Source organism: Bombina bombina, chromosome 5, assembly GCF_027579735.1.
Source record: "Bombina bombina isolate aBomBom1 chromosome 5, aBomBom1.pri, whole genome shotgun sequence".
In the NCBI taxonomy this organism is placed as follows: domain Eukaryota; kingdom Metazoa; phylum Chordata; class Amphibia; order Anura; family Bombinatoridae; genus Bombina; species Bombina bombina.
This window is the reverse complement of record NC_069503.1, coordinates 891,848,199-891,867,942: the sequence shown is the minus strand read 5'-3', so window position 1 is coordinate 891,867,942 and position 19,744 is coordinate 891,848,199.

Genomic DNA, 19,744 nt, shown 5'->3' with positions numbered 1-19,744 from the left:
CTGCACGTTCACTGGAACTTTTTTTCCTCCAAGTGAGGAGCGTCCCCGCTATCAATAGCCTATTATCAACGTTCTTCACTGGTGACGCACCAGGAAGTCTTCAACCGCAAATACGCTCACTGCGATCAGCACGCCTACCAGAGGACACACAGACTGGACCTGCTCTAAAGCGGTTTCATTGCTCATTTGGAACAGAAGTCTGAAGTGAGTCCTGGCATCCTACTAATTATCCCTCACTGTATGGAAAGTGGCAGCAGTAAGGAGCTTGACCCACCCACCCACAGGTAACGTATCACACTATCATCATGCAGAGTTACTATTTTCATAGGCAGAAGCGGAGATATGTTCAGGGGGGAGAGGTTTAAGGACACTCCATCATTTACTTAAGAACTTTCAGCCCAAGATTACTATAGTTTCTGAGAACAAACAATCCGTAATTAGCTGATCTGTGTTCCACTTTGCTATAAGAGATTACGGATCAGACTTGGGACTCCAATGTTATAATTGTCCATTAAAATTATAGACTGATCATTTCTTTGTCAGTGGGCAAACGTACAAATTCAGTAGGGGATCAAATATTTTTTGTCCTCACTGTAATATGATGCATATTATTGCAGTCTTTAAAATACATTGAAAGGACATTAAAGTGAAAATTAAACTTCTATGATAAAGACAGAGCATGTCATTTAAGACACTTTTATATTCACTTTTGTTACCAAATTAACTTTGTTCTTATATTATCCTTTGTTGAGACGCATACGTATTCAGCAGCAACAATGCAAAACTAGGAGCTGTAACAAAGAGCCTTTTCTTTTTCAAAATAAAACTTGCATGATTCAGATAGAGCATTTCATTTTAAGACACTTTTAAATTCACTTGCTGATTGGTGCCTGCACACATTTGTCTCTTGTGATTGGCTAACTAGATGTGTTCAGCTAGCTGCCAGTAGTGCAATGCTGCTCCTTCAGCAAAGGATTACAAGAGAATGAAGCATATTTTCTAATAGAAGTAAATTGGAAAGTTGTTTAAAATTGTATGTTCCATCCAAATTCTGAAAGAAAAGTTTGGGGTTTCCTGTCCCTTTAAGTAAAAAAAGAAAGATAAAAACTACCATTTTTATATAAACTAAGTGTCATGAATTTAGTTAGTTTAGTTTCTTGATCAAGTAAACTTGATCAAGAAATTCTCTCACAATTTTCTAATTTAAATAATTTTACTATCCAGGTTTATCTAGTTGGCAAGATTTCAGTTTGTGATTATGTTTTCTTAAAATAGAAAATGTTGTTGACAATCCTATTTGTGCTCTCACCATTTGGTACACACTAAAAGCCTCCAACTAAAATCAGTGAATTGCTAGCTGTACTAAAAAAATTAATAATAGTTCCATTTTTTTTCTTTCTCTCAGTAGATTCACAGACATAAAAAGTTCATCAACATAAGCACTAGACCATAAAACCATCTCATGGAAAAATCCCAGCACACTGTAAATTTTAAAATAAACATTAAAAATGAAAGTATATTTACCCAAAGTGCACAGAGGGGCTGTAAGTCTACCTGTTTTTATTCTAACACAATCCTCTCTTTTTGGTTTTGTATATTTTTATCTGTAGTTAAAAGTCACCGTCACTGACTTTAGACATTGTAAATATGAAGTCCCTTCAAATCAGTAATTTTGAGAGAAAGGTCCCATAGACAGATTAAATTAGTTTACATTTCTCCTTAATTAATATCTGTGTTTTGCCAAGGCACTGTCTTGATCCCTAAGGTAAACTGCTCAAACCTTAAAAAGCACTAACAATGTGAATCTGACTAAATTCTGTGATATCCTGTTTAGTGCTCCTCATTAAGGGCCTGGTGAGCTAAAGTTCTCTATTCTGCTGTGATATACAATCCTGCACTCCTCATTAAGGGTCTGATGCTCTAAAGCTCTCCATTCTGCTGTGATATCCAGTCTAGTACTCATTAAGAGCCCAAATGATCTAAACAGCTCTTCATTATTCTGCGATATCCAGTGTGGTGTTCCTCATTAAGGGCCCAATGATATAAAGCTCTCCACTGTGCTGTGATATCCAGTGTGGGGTTCCTCATTAAGGGCCCGATGATCTTAAAGTGAAAGTAAATTTTTAAGCTGTGCAACACATCTATTTAATCTTTATCACTAATATTTAAGGATTGCTATATTTTTTTCCCCTAAAATTTGATTTTAAGACTTTATTTCCCTACCGTTATCATCGTTGCTCCGCCCACCCTACTCTTCCTGTATTTCTTATCCTTTACGTATAGAGTGGTCCCACCCACTCTATACGTATTATAAATGCGTGTTCACGATAACTGAAACCATTGCGCATGCGCAAATCGTCGATCAGGGCTACAATGCGCATGCGATTTTATTCTCACCAATCTTCAACGCGCATGCGTCAACCTATTTCGGAAACATAGTACTGAATGAATAGCAATAATGTATTCATTCAGTACTATGCGATTTGACAATACGAGGATCGCTACTAATAGACTGTTCAGTATTGTGGTGATGCGGAAGTAAAAAGATGACTTTCTCTGCTGAAAAAGTGAAGAAGTTGTGAGAATGCGCTAATTGTGCACGCGCGTCAGAAATAACTGTGTGTAGAATAGATTTTGCGCATGTGCACTTGATCTCATGTTAGAATGATGTAGCTTCACGGCCGCCAATCGGCCAGAAAGTCAATTGGATGAACATAAAAACGTGACAAGGAAGTGTAATATGTTTTGAAAAACGGGATGATTTGAAAATAGTCAAATTATTACTTTATTTACGGCAAAAATGGTATTTATAAATTGATTTGAGAAAAACGATGAATGAAACTCATATTATTTTGTGCATAGCTGACCACCGAACTTTACTTTTACTTTAAGCTCTCCACTCTGCTGTGATATCCAGTGTGATGCTCCTCATTAAGGGCCCGATGATCTAAAGCTCTCTATTCTTCTGTGATATCCAGTGTGGTGCTCCTCATTAAGGACCCGATGATCTTAAGCTCTCCACTCTGCTTTGATATCGAGTGTGGTACTCCGCATTAAGTGCCCAATGAACTAAAGCTCTCCATTCTGGTGAGATCTAAGAAGTCTCGTCAGTTAAGCAAACTCCCTCAAAAACATTTTAGAAAGGCAAATTCCTTAAGAGCTGTTTATCTAACTATGCAGAGTTCTGGATATGAAGGAGAGACACCTACATTACATTATAATACTTAAAAAAAGCTCCCAAAGTTTTTTGATTCTCAGGCCTTAAATAAGTTTTTGCTAAACAAGCTTACTTCTATTATCGCGGTCACACGGTACCAAACTTGTTATTAATATTAAACATGTTTAGAAGTAAAGCAGTTCAGTACAGTGTGAACTTACATCAAAGTTGCACGATTGTAGCGGTATCATAGTTTCATCCTGCTTTCATTTGTTATTTTCTGCTTGGAAGCCATTTTTACTCACCTTTCTCTCCTTGCCTGCTGCAGAGTGTGTAACGCTGCTCACTACATCCAGGCTCCCTCTTATGGCCAAACTGGAGAACGTCATCAGTGAGAGACAGGTTGCAGTCCCAGAATTATGATGTCATCAGTTACTATTTAAAGTGCCTCAGTTCAGACTGCTTTTGCCCTTGCGTTGTCTCAGACTTCTTTGTGAGTTACTGTGTTCCTGTTTCTGTGTATAACCTGGTTTGTTTGACGTCCCTTCTGGTTCCTGATCCCTGGCTTGTTCCTGACTCTGCTGATCTTTGTGTTCCTGATCCTGGCTCGTCTGATTACTCGCTTTGACTCCTGACCCGGCTCATCATACTACCAGCTCTGGTTTTGACTCCTTGCCTTTCATTTGACTTTTGGACTCTTTATAATTTTTTATTATTATTTAATAAAGGTGTATTTATTTTAGCATTTCACGTCTCTGTCTGATTCCTGGTACCCTGACAATGGGTAAATAAATAACACTATTGAAAAATGAAAAACTCACGGCTACTGTCTTCAATGTGGTATTAACATCCTGTACATGAAATCTTGTTCCTAAAAAGAAAAAAACAGGCCAACATTTAAAAACACAATTATTTAAATAATAAACATACTGAAAATACATAATACAGTATTTTACAGTATATTGCATATATATAAAACATGGTAATACACATGCACAATATACCCACAATCCCCCAGCTTATATAGGTTTATTATTCATATACAATTATAACTATTGTATTGTAACAAAAGGGTTGCAGTTTCGTTTTGCACATGTAAATTGTATTGTCATTAAATACTTTCTAAAGGAATCAGTTACATTACACCCTCACTGTGTATGACAATACTGCTTTTAACATTCAGAGAAGCATCACATCCCACAGTTAAAGGGACAGTTTACTCAAAACTTTTCTCCCCTCTAATTTGTTCCCAATGATCCACTTTACCTGCTGTGGTGTATTAAATTGTTTACAAGTATTTCCATTACCATTATATTGGCATTCGAAATAGTAGATTTAGCCTGTGGTATCCCCCCCTATCCTGAAAGTTTTTGGCCTTAAGGCCAAGCTGTGTCAACGCAGCCAGAAGAAGAAATTATACTCCCAGTGGGTTATAAAAGAGATATGGTAATACAATGTTAATTTTCCATTGTTCTCTCCAAGTATTGGTGATTGATTTACGGGCATATATAAGATAAACAAGCATGTATATGTACACAATGTGATAAAGTAATGAGATCTGATTATACCTACAAGCTCAACCAATTTTATTAGGTTGTGGCTTCAAAACACAAAATCAGCTAATTCATATACACAAATAAACCTTAAAAAGCAAATCTCATACATTTTATACTCTGCAGCTGGTAAGGGAAAAACAATTTTATAGTATACTGTCCCTTTAAGTGTAGTGAAACACCTCTTGGTGAGACTATCTTCTAAGCGTAATTAGATCCCTTTAGAACATTTTTGCCTGCAATTGTGATTACAATGTGGATACCTTTATAACATAATGCTATTTAGAAAATCTATTATCATTGGGCCCTAAGACATTATGAAGTCTACACCAATCCATAGTAAAAAAATGTATTCCAATCCAGCACCATTCCAATACATCAGAAGACCTGGTTCTCAAATAGTTTTCAAGAGGCCTCATACCTTGTAAACTACATTTAAACTTACCAATGAATGCATTTCACAGTGGTATTAAAATAGATCAGAAAACACATTTTAAGCAGGATTTATTATTATTATTATTATTATTATTATTAATTAAGTAGTTTTTTTTTAACAGCACAGTCCTCTTGAAAACCCATTTTGGCTCTTTTCAAACAGCACAAATTAAAAATATATCTCAAACTATTCGTTAAAACTATAATCACACACATTTTCATTTACAATTACAAATAATTACATTAAATTAACACAAAATGATGTGAAATTGTTCATTAAAACATTCTGCATTCAAACACATTAGGAAGTCATAATAAATATTGAATACATTTGCTGATATGTTTTTAATAGATATTAAACAATATGAGATTGTTCTATAAAATGTTTGATTATGTGTAGTTACATCTGTTTTGCAGTATCATTTCAGTATTTATTTTGTCCCATTTTCCTGTAATTTATCTTTGAAACTTGTTCTACTGAGTCACTATAAAGTAATGGGGATCACCATGTTTGAACTTAAGTATTCCCCTTATATACCATACTGATGACAATTAGGGGCAGATAAGATCAGGCAATAAAAGACTGTCCAAACAAGGCACTGTTTAACATATAATTATATATAAAAGTTTCCACACTGCCTTGTTTCCACAAAGAGGATTCTTGGTAAAATACGAAAATTAGATATGCAAAATCTCAGATATTTTGCTTCAAATATTGTTTTAACACAGCAATCCCTTAATAAGGTGATTGCAGCAATAGAGAAACCACTGCTAGACAGTCTGTTTTGTTCTTTTTAGAACTCATCAGTAGCAGATAGATTTCTGGTTGCTGCTTGGTAAAGCTCATTTCAGGGTTAAATCAAAATTCATTAAAATTATAGTGGAAATAAAAATCTGAGATTAAAATCCTCTATATCTCAAAAGTAAATCAATACAAAATGTTTGCATAGGAAATTAGCACATCCAGGCAAGGGAGGATTTTTTTTTATTATTATTTATTTATAATCCAACAGTGAAAACTGAGTATACTAAGCACATTTGCTTCTTGTTTACACCTCGAGGGTATAAAATATACGAAACAAAACCTTTTAGCTCGGCAAAAATCCTACAATAAACATCTTACATGAACACTATCAAATGGCCAGTTCCTTATTTAACCAGTAATAGATCGTTAATATAACCTCATACTAAAACTTAGGGTGACCCAAGTCAATTAATTTATGTTTAAATCTTTTTATTAACATATTTTCACACGGATTACAACATATCGCACATAATAAGGAGACATGCTAGCACCTAATAATCATGTTTCCATTACCATATACAATCTCCAATATAATAAAAGTAACTTGTTCAATACAGACCACATATCTTGTACTATTTGTCTTTACACATTCTACAAATGATTATATTGGACTCCATGATTAAAAGACATTTTCAAACAGTAGCAGAAGTCTATACAAACCAATACCTAATACTAAAATTAACAATAACCAAAAAGGAGAAAAAAAAAAAAAAAAAGGGAGGGGGGAAAAACAAAATGGAGTCACTTGAATTCAATACTTCTGTGTTTGATTTAAGTTTCTAATTCTATCATTTCTTTTTTGAGGTGGAAGGGTGGACAACCTTGGGCCGTATAGATGAGAATGGCAGTTTGTTAGAATTTGACAATCTATTGCAATAATGGCATGGTTCTAGAAGTGTTAGCAGGTGACCCTCTCAATACCCAATAAAACCAAATTTGGTCGACTGTCTCCCTATTGTCCAGAATCCAGGCTGCTGAGTCATACATGGAATAGGTGGTATTAATTTTGTTAAGAATCTCCTGCCAGGAAAGAATGCCAGTTTTCCAATGTTTAGCAATGCCTCAAGTCAATTAATTTAACATAGCGTAAGATGTAGTGATGGATTGATTTGTGCATAAAACCAAAGTAGAGGATTTTATATTATTTAAACAAACCAAAAACAAAAAAGAACCCCCCCCCCCTACTCGTCAGTTCTGGGATACAACCATTCTCCCCTTAAATTGGATTCTAATATAAAAATTAAGTTTTTAAAGGGAAGAATGACTGATTTCTGAGTATTAATGTCTAATGACTTAATATATTTCCCCCATTTTGTAAAGAACGAATTAATATTAATTTCCATTTCCATCTGTAATTTGACTTGTTCTAAAAACATTTGGTATAATATTCTACTTTTAAATTCTGAAAATGTAGGTTCTTTAGAAGACTGCCAATTACTCAAAATTATTTTCCTACCCAGTAGAATAACTGTATTTAATAATAAAGTATTTAAACCAGCTTCCTCCTTGGTTGTTAAGAAGAACACATTCTAACAACTAAAATATACAAATTGATTTAAAATTTTTGAAGCCCAGAATGAGATTTTACCCCAAAATCTTTGTATTATTGGGCAGTACCAAAAAAAGATGAATCATATCTGCCGAGCTGAATTTTCACCTGATAAATGATGGTTTAGCCCCTTCTTTAACCCAGTATGAGATCATTTTGGGAGTGATGAAAGTTTGATAAAGCATCTTAACTTGCTGCTCCCTGTAATATTCCCCCAACATAGCTTTGGCAGTTCTCATCACAGAGCTCGTCATTAACTCCACCTCGCTTTGATTTACACAGAACTCACTCCATTTTAACTTGAGATATCTGATATAACTTTGTTCTTGTGCAGTTAAGTTAAGACTTATAAATAGGTGAGACAGAGAATTTCCCTAACCGAAACAATACTATTACCTGCTTCAGAAATTCATTATTCCATTCTAAGTCTCAGACATTGCTCGGCGTAATGTCGAAGTTGTAGATATGAAAAAAAGTGGTTGTTTGTAATCCCAAAGTCTAACTTACATTCATCAAAAGTTTTGATTCTATTATCTTCCATATTGATTAATTGAGCCATATATCTAACCCCCAAGCTTGACCATGTGCCGAACCTAGCAGACTCATATCCTTCCACAAATTCAGGATTTCCTCTGATGGTCAGAAAGGGGGAGACCCTATAATTAACACCTAGTTTGATACAAAACTTACGCCAAGCCCGGATAGGTTGTTCTATAACTTTTAATCGTTTTATATCCTTTGGGATTAGTTTCAGGGGCATATGTATAAGGGCTTTTAATGAAAGGAGGGGCAACCAAAGTCTCTTCTAAATCATAAATAGAAAAATGTCCTTTCTCAAGAAACCAGTCTAAAACATATTTCATATTTGCCGCAATATTATAGGATTCAAAATCTGGTATGGCCAGTCCTACACCCTTTTTCCCTGCAAACATACGTTTTATAGCTATTCTTGGCTTTTTTTTTTCCCAAATGAACGGTGTTATATATTTATTGATTACAAGACTATCTCTTTTAAATAATAAGAGTGGTAGGGCCTGGATAAACTGTGTCTTTCTTTAGGGACTGAATCAATGGTAGGAAGCTTAACCTATACCACATACTTGAATCCGGTGCAAATTTCACCCCCAAGTACGTAATGTAATCTCTCGCCTCCTTAAACGATATTTGGGGTGAGTTCCTATGCTTAATTAGCCACAGTATTTCAGACTTATCTTTATTTACTACTAAACCTGTGAAGGCTTGAAATGTATCTAGTACATTAATGATTAGAGGTAGGTTAGGGAGGATTTTAATCTCAGATTTTTATCCCCACCATAATTTTAATGAATTTTAATTTAACCCTGAAATGAGCTTTACCGAACCAGCAACCAGAAATCTATCTGCTACTGATGAGTTCTAAAAAGAATAAAACAGGCTGTTTAGCAGTGGTTCCTGTATTGCTGCAATCACCTAATTAAGGGATCGCTGTGTTAAAACAGTATTTGAAGCAAAAAATCTGAGATTTTGCATATCTTACCCAGAATCCTCTTGTGCATTGGTAACAATGTACATGGAGTTTTACTGGGGAAAAGCAAGCAGGGAACTTGCCTGGATGTGCTTTTTTCTATGCATACATTTTGTATTGATTTACTTTTGAGACATGGAGGATTTTAATCTCAGATTTTTATCTCCACCATAATTTTAATGAATTTTGACACAAACAAAGATAAATAGAAAACTAAAACTAAGGCACCACCCTTTATAGAAACTTGCATACTTTATAAAAACTGAACCTTTACACTGACATCTTCAATATTTAAACAATTATTATAATTGTAAAAAATACAAATATGTATTATTCTAAGTCTAATCTTGCTTTAAACACATAATTATGTCTACCTTGTATTTACTGTTTACTATTCCTTTAATATTATATTTCCTTCTATGAAGGTAAACCCCCACAACCCCTCCCCTCCTTGTTGATTACTTCCTTTTACTATTTAAATATCAAGTACAAAACCACTGGAACATCATTTAGATGAAGAATAGATAATAGAATTCACTCTAACAATTTATTAGAAGATAATATATGTGCATAACACATCAAGAAGCATATAAAGTGAAGATTAATTGTAATCTAATAATACTTAGCTACCACTGTTATTATTCCTTTGTACAAATAGAACAGATACACTGGGCCACGAATATAAAGAAATACAAAATGAACACTCTACAATGTAAGTGCAGCTATTGGTTAAAACTATATTATTAGTTAAATTTTTCTACAATGAATTAAAAGCATTCCATTTCTGAAATCGTGGTGCTCTCCTGCATATGCTGTAAAAACATTTCCAAAGTATTATTATTATTACCGACTTTTCATTTATTTAACCCCTTAAAGGGTCAGTAAACTTAAAAAATAATGTTATATAATTCCGCACATAGTGCAAAATTAGATAACATTATCTTAGCAGCAGCTTTCTAAATCAAAGGCATTCCAAGATTTTTTATAGCAAAGTTGGACTTACCTGGTCTCTGCTCCAGGCTCTTCTGAGCTAGTATTGATTTTCTAAAGAGCTTCGTGGGCGCGCTGTCTAATCACAGCGCGCCAGATCACACCATTGAAATGGATGTAGCTCGCTCCCGCCCTTGTCTGGTAGCAGGAGCTAGCTACATTCAGTTCAATGGCGCAATCAGGCGCACTGTGATTAGCCAGCACGTCCGCGAAATTGGAGCAGAGACCAGGTAAGTCCAACTTTGCTATCAAAAATCTCAGAATGCCTTTGATTTAGACAGCTGGCACTAAGATAATGTTATATAATTCTGCACTATCTGCCAAATTATATAACGTTATTTTTTAAGTATACTGGCCCTTTAACGGCTGGATTTATTTGTCTACATCGGAACAAAGTTACGAAGTAAACAAATAAGTTAAAAATGTAAATCATGCGAGGGGTTGGCTTATTCAGACATTTCTATATTGTGTTTGTGTATCAGTGGTAGCCTTTTAACATGAAGACAATTGAACCTCTTACACTTGTGCTTCCATACTGGTGCAAAAGGTGTCAGTTGTCAGCAGGCCTATACGTGTGGCACCAGCGATGTAATCTTTTGACCATCATCTTGAGAAGGTAAATTACCATGTCTTCTTCTGGGGGCCTGACATTCTAAGTACTGATAGATTTTTGCAGTATGAAGAACTGAAAAAACGTTAGAAAACAGTATATTTTGACATATTTTAATGTCATCACATTTGAAAAGCATACAAAACCAGTATAAATACCAGCTCATAAAACACTTCTAACAGATTGCAATACATTTAGCAAGAAGCAGATTCCCAGAAAAAAAAAGAGTTACAAACCCTATTTTATTCACTAGTCCTTGGATTATACATATTAACAATAGAAATGTGTCTTTTTTACAAACCGATGATATTTCTTTATATCTTTTAGAATCCAATCATATGCAGAGGTTCTGGCTCCATTGTGAGATCACCTGTGTTAGATTACTGCAAAGTGTTTAAAGAGTGTAAAGTGTGTAATTAGCTGAGGCAACCTTATCTAAGCCACAGGGGCAAGATTACATATGCGGCGTCGCCGCATAAGCTAAATTTAAATTTAGTTTTTTTTTTATTTTTAAGTAATGTTAGATTTTTTATTTTAATTGTAACTTTAGTATTTTTAATTTAGGTAATTGGGGTTAATTTAGGGGGTGTTAGGTTAGGGGGTTTAGTAATTTAATTAGTTATTTGCATTGTGGGGGTTTGGCGAATTAGGGTTTAATAGATTTATTAGGATTATTGTGTTGTGTGGGTTTGGCGGATTAGGTGTTAATAGTTTTATTAGGTTTATTGCGTTGTGGGTTAATGGTGAATTAGGGGTTAATATACTTTATAAGGTTTGTTGCAATGTGGATTAATGGCGGATTAGGGGTTAATAGTTTTAATAGGGACTTTGCAATGTGGGTGAATGAGGGATTAGGGGTTAATACATTTATTAGGTATTTTGCGATGCTGGGGTTGGCGGATTAAGGGGTTAATACTTTTATTAGGTAGATCGCGATGTGGGTGAATAGCGGATTAGGGGTTAATACTTTTATTATTAGTCCTGATGTGGGTTTGAAGGCGGATATAGGGGCTTTACTTGTCAGGTTTATTTTTGGGAGTCGTGTTAGACTTTTACGGGAGTTTTTATCTTTTTTTATTTTATTTTCTTAGGCGTCGGCAGTTTCCAAAATGCCACTGGCGACTCCAGAAATTTGTATTAATGCTCATTTCTGGACATTGCTAGTCTATCCGACTTACGGCACTTTATGAACTGCCGGCGGGGTTTATGTGATTCCCCGATATGCAAGGTGAAATTTTGGGCGGCGCGGCTTTCAGTAGTTGCGCTGAAGCCTGTGCCATATATGTAATCTCGCCCCAGGTTTTCAATAATAAAACTAAACAGAACTAACTCTACTAAGATAGAACTTGAGCTGTAATGCTCAGATGACAGTAAATGCAGCAACACTGAAATATAATTGTAGGTTTGAAATCCCTCAGGTACCCTTACACAAACAACAGCTATTTGTTTATTTCTCTTCATGAAAAACTACACAAACCTCATACAAGAAATGATTCTGACTGTTTTGATGCAGAGAAAATGTTTGTAATCTATATAAAAAAAAAAGGTATATTGACTTTCTCGAGCACCAGCAAGGCAATCTATATATTCTGTTTTACACTTAATTAGGTTTCAACACTTTCCTTACATTAAATTGACATTTGTGTTGCATAGATATCAAGAGTGTAAGATCTACTAGAGAATGATTGAAGGGCCACTATACAGGTTGCTAAATCAATGCGGTTTAAATTTAAACCAAAGCTAATAATATGGTATTAGGTGTGTATTTACTATTAATGCTTATTGGCTAGTAGATACAAATGATCATTGCACCTATTGCACAATAAGCATTAGCAGAAATTACCTCTCATCTGGGGCCTGATATTCAAAACCTTGCTGGCATGGAGAAAACACACAAAATCTTTGGGATTTTTTTTAGACCTTGTATTGTAATGTAGGAGTCTTTGTTTCATACAAAGAACACTGCATAGAACTTTCTCAAGTTAAAATTTGTGTTTTTAATTTTTTTTAAGGCCTTTCTTAAAATATCTCGCCTGAGCGGCGAGGTTTTGTACAGCAGGCCCCCAGGAAAAAACATAATTTATGCTTACCTGATAAATTCCTTTCTCCTGTAGTGTAGTCAGTCCACGGGTCATCCATTACTTATGGGATATTAACTCCTCCCTAACAGGAAGTGCAAGAGGATCACCCAAGCAGAGCTGCTATATAGCTCCTCCCCTCTACGTCATACCCAGTCATTCGACCGAAAACCAAACGAGAAAGGAGAAACTATAGGGTGCAGTGGTGACTGGAGTATAATTTAAAATTTAGACCTGCCATAAAAAACAGGGCGGGCCGTGGACTGACTACACTACAGGAGAAAGGAATTTATCAGGTAAGCATAAATTATGTTTTCTCCTGTTAAGTGTAGTCAGTCCACGGGTCATCCATTACTTATGGGATACCAATACCAAAGCTAAAAGTACACGGATGACGGGAGGGACAGGCAGGCTCTTTACACGGAAGGAACCACTGCCTGAAGAACCTTTCTCCCAAAAACAGCCTCCGAAGAAGCAAAAGTGTCAAATTTGTAAAATTTGGAAAAAGTGTGAAGTGAAGACCAAGTTGCAGCCTTGCAAATCTGTTCAACAGAGGCCTCATTCTTAAAGGCCCAAGTGGAAGCCACAGCTCGAGTAGAATGAGCTGTAATTCTTTCAGGAGGCTGCTGTCCAGCAGTCTCATAGGCTAAACGTATTATGCTACGAAGCCAAAAAGAAAGAGAGGTGGCCGAAGCCTTTTGACCTCTCCTCTGTCCAGAATACACGACAAATAGGGAAGAAGTTTGTCGAAAATCTTTAGTTGCCTGTAAATAAAATTTCAGAGCACGGACAACGTCCAGATTGTGCAGAAGTCGTTCCTTCTTTGAAGAAGGGTTAGGACACAATGATGGAACAACAATCTCTTGATTGATATTCTTGTTGGTAACTACCTTAGGTAAGAACCCAGGTTTAGTACGCAGAACTACCTTGTCTGAATGGAAAATCAGATAAGGGGAATCACAATGTAAGGCCGATAACTCAGAGACTCTTCGAGCCGAGGAAATAGCCATTAAAAACAGAACTTTCCAAGATAACAACTTGATATCAATGGAATGAAGGGGTTCAAACGGAACACCTTGTAAAACGTTAAGAACTAAGTTTAAGCTCCATGGTGGAGCAACAGTTTTAAACACAGGCTTAATCCTGGCCAAAGCCTGACAAAAAGCCTGAACATCTGGAACTTCTGACAGACGTTTGTGTAAAAGGATGGACAAAGCTGAGATCTGTCCCTTTAACGAACTAGCGGATAAACCCTTTTCTAAACCTTCTTGTAGAAAAGACAATATCCTAGGAATCCTAACCTTACTCCATGAGTAACTCTTGGATTCGCACCAATGTAAGTATTTACGCCATATTTTATGGTAAATTTTCCTGGTAACAGGTTTCCTAGCCTGTATTAAGGTATCAATTACTGACTCCGAAAATCCACGCTTTGATAAAATCAAGCGTTCAATCTCCATGCAGTCAGCTTCAGAGAAATTAGATTTTGATGTTTGAAAGGACCCTGAATCAGAAGGTCCTGTCTCAGAGGCAGAGACCAAGGTGGACAGGATGACATGTCCACTAGATCTGCATACCAGGTCCTGCGTGGCCACGCAGGCGCTATTAGAATCACTGATGCTCTCTCCTGTTTGATCCTGGCAATCAATCGAGGAAGCATCGGGAAGGGTGGAAACACATAAGCCATGTTGAAGGCCCAAGGTGCTGTCAGAGCATCTATCAGAACCGCTCCAGGGTCCCTGGACCTGGACCCGTAACAAGGAAGCTTGGCGTTCTGGCGAGACGCCATGAGATCCAGATCTGGTTTGCCCCAACGCCGAAGTATTTGGGCAAAGACCTCCGGATGAAGTTCCCACTCCCCCGGATGAAAAGTCTGGCGACTTAGAAAATCCGCCTCCCAGTTCTCCACGCCTGGGATGTGGATCGCTGATAGGTGGCAAGAGTGAGACTCTGCCCAATGAATTATCTTTGAGACTTCCATCATCGCTAGGGAACTCCTTGTCCCTCCCTGATGGTTGATGTAAGCCACAGTCGTGATGTTGTCCGACTGAAACCTGATGAACCTCAGAGTTGCTAGCTGAGGCCAAGCTAGAAGGGCATTGAAAACTGCTCTTAATTCCAGAATGTTTATGGGAAGGAGACTCTCCTCCTGAGTCCATGATCCCTGAGTCTTCAGGGAATTCCAGACAGCGCCCCAACCTATCAGGCTGGCGTCTGTTGTTACAATCGTCCAATCTGGCCTGCTGAAGGGCATCCCCTTGGACAGATGTGGCCGAGAAAGCCACCATAGAAGAGAATTTCTTGTCTCCTGATCCAAATTCAGCAGAGGGGACAAATCTGAGTAATCCCCATTCCACTGACTTAGCATGCACAATTGTAGTGGTCTGAGATGCAGGCGTGCAAAGGGTACTATGTCCATTGCCGCTACCAATAAGCCTATTACCTCCATGCATTGAGCCACTGACGGGTGTGGAATGGAATGAAGGACACGGCAAGCATTTAGAAGTTTTGTTAACCTGTCCTCTGTCAGGTAAATTTTCATTTCTACAGAATCTATAAGAGTCCCTAAGAAGGGAACTCTTGTGAGTGGCAATAGAGAACTCTTTCCTTCGTTCACTTTCCACCCATGTGACCTTAGAAATGCCAGTACAAACTCTGTATGAGAATTGGCAGTTTGGAGACTTGACGCTTGTATCAGAATGTCGTCTAGGTACGGAGCTACCGATATTCCTCGCAGTCTTAGAACCGCCAGAAGAGAACCCAGAACCTTTGTAAAGATTCTTGGAGCAGTAGCCAACCCGAAGGGAAGAGCTACAAACTGGTAATGCCTGTCTAGGAAGGCAAATCTTAGGTACCGGTAATGATCTTTGTGAATCAGTATGTGCAGGTAGGCATCCTTTAAATCCACTGTGGTCATGTACTGACCCTTTTGGATCATGGGTAAGATTGTCCGAATAGTTTCCATTTTGAACGATGGAACTCTTAGGAATTTGTTTAGGATCTTTAAATCCAAGATTGGTCTGAAGGTTCCTTCCTTCTTGGGAACCACAAACAGATTTGAGTAAAACCCTTGTCCGTGCTCCGACCGCGGAACCGGGTGGATCACTCCCATTAGTAAAAGATCTTGTACACAGCGTAGAAACGCCTCTTTCTTTATCTGGTTTGTTGACAACCTTGAAAGATGAAATCTCCCTTTTGGAGGAGAAGCTTTGAAGTCCAGAGGATATCCCTGAGATATCATCTCTAACACCCAGGGATCCTGGACATCTCTTGCCCAAGCCTGCCCCCTACTAGATCCGTTTCCGGATTGGGGGCCCTCACTTCATGCTGTCTTAGGGGCAGCAGCAGGTTTTCTGGCCTGCTTGCCCTTGTTCCAGGTCTGGTTAGGTTTCCAGCCCTGTCTGAATCTAGCAACAGATCCTTCCTGTTTTGGAGCGGAGGAAGTTGATGCTGCTCCTGCCTTGAAGTTACGAAAAGGCACGAAAATTAGACTGTCTAGCCCTTGGTTTGGCTCTGTCTTGAGGCAGGGCATGGCCCTTACCTCCAGTAATGTCAGCGATAATTTCTTTCAAACCGGGCCTGAATAATGTCTGCCCTTTGAAAGGTATGTTAAGTAATTTAGATTTAGAAGTCACATCGGCTGGCCAGGATTTTAGCCACAGCGCTCTACGCGCCTGAATGGCGAATCCGGAATTCTTAGCCGTAAGCTTAGTTAGATGTACTACGGCATCAGAAATAAATGAATTAGCTAGCTTAAGGGCTTTAAGCTTGTTTGTAATCTCATCCACTGGAGCTGTTTCAAGGGTCTCTTCCAGAGACTCAAACCAGAATGCCGCCGCAGCCGTGACAGGCGCAATGCATGCGAGTGGTTGCAATATAAAACCTTGTTGAGTAAACATTTTCTTAAGGTAACCCTCTAACTTTTTATCCATTGGATCTGAAAAGGCACAGCTATCCTCTACCGGGATAGTGGTACGCTTAGCCAGAGTATAAACTGCTCCCTCCACCTTAGGGACCGTTTGCCATAAGTCCCGTGTGGTGGCGTCTATTGGAAACATTTTTCTAAATATAGGAGGGGGGGAAAAGGGTACACCGGGCCTATCCCACTCCTTGGTAATAATCTCTGTAAGCCTCTTAGGTACAGGGAAGACGTCAGTACACGCCGGTACCGCATAGTATCTATCCAGCCTACATAATTTCTCTGGGATTGCAACCGTGTTACAATCATTCAGAGCCGCTAATACCTCCCCTAATAGTACACGGAGGTTCTCAAGCTTAAATTTAAAATTTGAAATGTCTGAATCCAGTCTATTTGGATCAGATCCGTCACCTACAGAATGAAGCTCTCCGTCTTCATGCTCTGCCACTTGTGACGCAGTATCAGACATGGCTCTAACATTATCAGCGTACTCTGTTCTCACCCCAGAGTGATCGCGTTTACCTCTAAGTTCTGGCAATTTAGATAAAACTTCAGTCATAACATTAGCCATGTCTTGTAAAGTGATTTGTAATGGCCGCCCTGATGTACTTGGCGCCGCAATATCACGCACCTCCCGAGCGGGAGATGCAGGTACTGACACGTGAGAAGAGTTAGTCGGCATAACTTTCCCCTCGATGTCTGGTGAAATTTTCTTGACATGTACAGATTGGCTTTTATTTAAAGTAGCATCAATGCAATTAGTACACAAATTTCTGTTGGGCTCCACATTGGTCTTAGAACATATTGCACAAAGAGATTCCTCTGTGTCAGACATGTTTAAACAAACTAGCAATTAGACTAGCAAGCTTGGAAAATACTTTTCAAATAATTTTCAAGTAATATAAAAAACGTTACTGTGCCTTTAAGAAGCACACAAAACCTGTCACAGTTGAAATAACAATGAACCGGATTAGTTATAGAGCAAATGGATGATTAACCCCTTAATACCGGAAAAACGTATAACAATAAAATATAAACGTTTTTATCACAGTCAAAACACAGTCTCACAGGTCTGCTGTGAGTGATTACCTCCCTCAAAACTAGTTTTGGAGACCCCTGAGCTCTGTAGAGACGTCCTGGATCATGCAGGGAGAATAAGGAAAACTTGTGACTGAATTTCTACTGCGTAGAAAAGCGCCAAAATAGGCCCCTCCCACTCATAATACAACAGTGGGGAAGCTCAATAAACTGACTTTATTTAAAACAAAGGACAGCCAACTGGAAATTAATGCCCATAAAATTTTTCACCAAGTACCTCAAAGCTAAAACGATTAACATGCCAGTAAACGTTTTAAATATAAATACATGAAGTTATAAAAAAGCCTGTTGCTAGTCGCTCTTACTGCAGAAAGGCTATAAGTTATATGTGTACAGTATTTTATTAGTGAAGTGCCATTCCCCAGAAATACTTCAGTGCCAACATACATACATAACAGCCTGATACCAGTTGCTACTACTGCATTTAAGGCTGTACTTACATTTTAACGGTATTAGCAGTATTTTCTCAGTCAATTCCATTCCTTAGAAAATAATATACTGCAACATACCTCTTTGCAGGTGAACCCTGCCCGCTGTCCCCTGTTCTGAAGTTACCCCGCTCCTCAGAAGGCCGAGAACAGCAAATAGATCTTAGTTACGTCCGCTAAGATCATACACAAACTCAGGCAGATTCTTCTTCTAATGCTGTCTGAGAAAAAACAACACACTCCGGTGCCGTTTAAAATAACAAACTTTTGATTGAAGAAATAAAAACTAAGTTTTAATAACCACTGTCCTCTCACACATCCTATCGATTAGTTAGGTGCAAGAGAATGACTGGGTATGACGTAGAGGGGAGGAGCTATATAGCAGCTCTGCTTGGGTGATCCTCTTGCACTTCCTGTTAGGGAGGAGTTAATATCCCATAAGTAATGGATGACCCGTGGACTGACTACACTTAACAGGAGAAATAGCAGAAAGTGCACTGACATTGCTGTATTCATTTTACTTTCAATTACTTACTCCTTGTACATGCACAAAAAATGAAAAGCTGCTCTTTCATATAAAACATAAATTTATTTTAGCACATTATCCCTTTAAAGGGACAGTAAACACCGTGAGATTTTTATTTCATTTTTTAACTACAGATAAAACAACTTTGAAATATATTTTCATTATTTATTTTGCCCCCTTTTTGTGTAATTTAGATCTGAATGTTGAACAATTTCTAATTCTCCGACTTTGAAATGCACCCTGCTGATGCATCAAGGCAAACTCTGCTACATATCTGTCCCTAATTTGCTTTATTAGATAACGACTGCAAATTTTTTATGACAGTGTTAGCCTTATTGTCTGTGGACTAAAGACCAAATTGGCCCCTATATAAGGCAATTGGTGGGTGTAGTTTGGCTATTGAAAACAAATTGTAGTGACAAAAATGTTCATTTGTTTTAAAAATGTTAATACTTGGCTGATATGTTATTCAATAGCAGCACAACAGACTGCCCCTTTAACAGCTTTTAAAATAGAGTTCAGAAATACAGAGGATTAGGAAAATTGGAAGAAAGTGCTGATTTGACAACAGTTTAAAGATCTGGACTATAAGATTGTGGTGAAATATTTTTAATGAATGAGACTGAAAAGATCTGGGAAACCGATTTAGAAGTTATATCTTAAGTTATATGCATGAGTAAAAGATCATTATAAAATGTCATGGTTCTCTCACCATTTAGATAAAGCATTGTTATTTGGCTTTGTTATGTAAGTATTATGGAAAATGCCACATTACACGCCCTTTCAGGCAGTGCAGAACATATCATACAATCTAAAAGGGACAGTAAAGTCAAAACTAAAATTTCATGATTCAGATAGAGCATGCAATTTTAAACAAATTTCCATTTTACTTTTGTTATCTACTTTGCTTTGTTCTCTTGGTATCCTTTGTTTAAAGGCATACCTAGGTAGCTGCTATTTACTAACTGTTGGTTACGCACATATACCTCTTGTCCTGGTCTTACCAGATGTGTTCAACTAGCTCCCTTTAATAAATTGCTGCAACAGAATGAAGCAAATTTGAAAACTGAAGTAAATTGAAAAGTTGTTTAA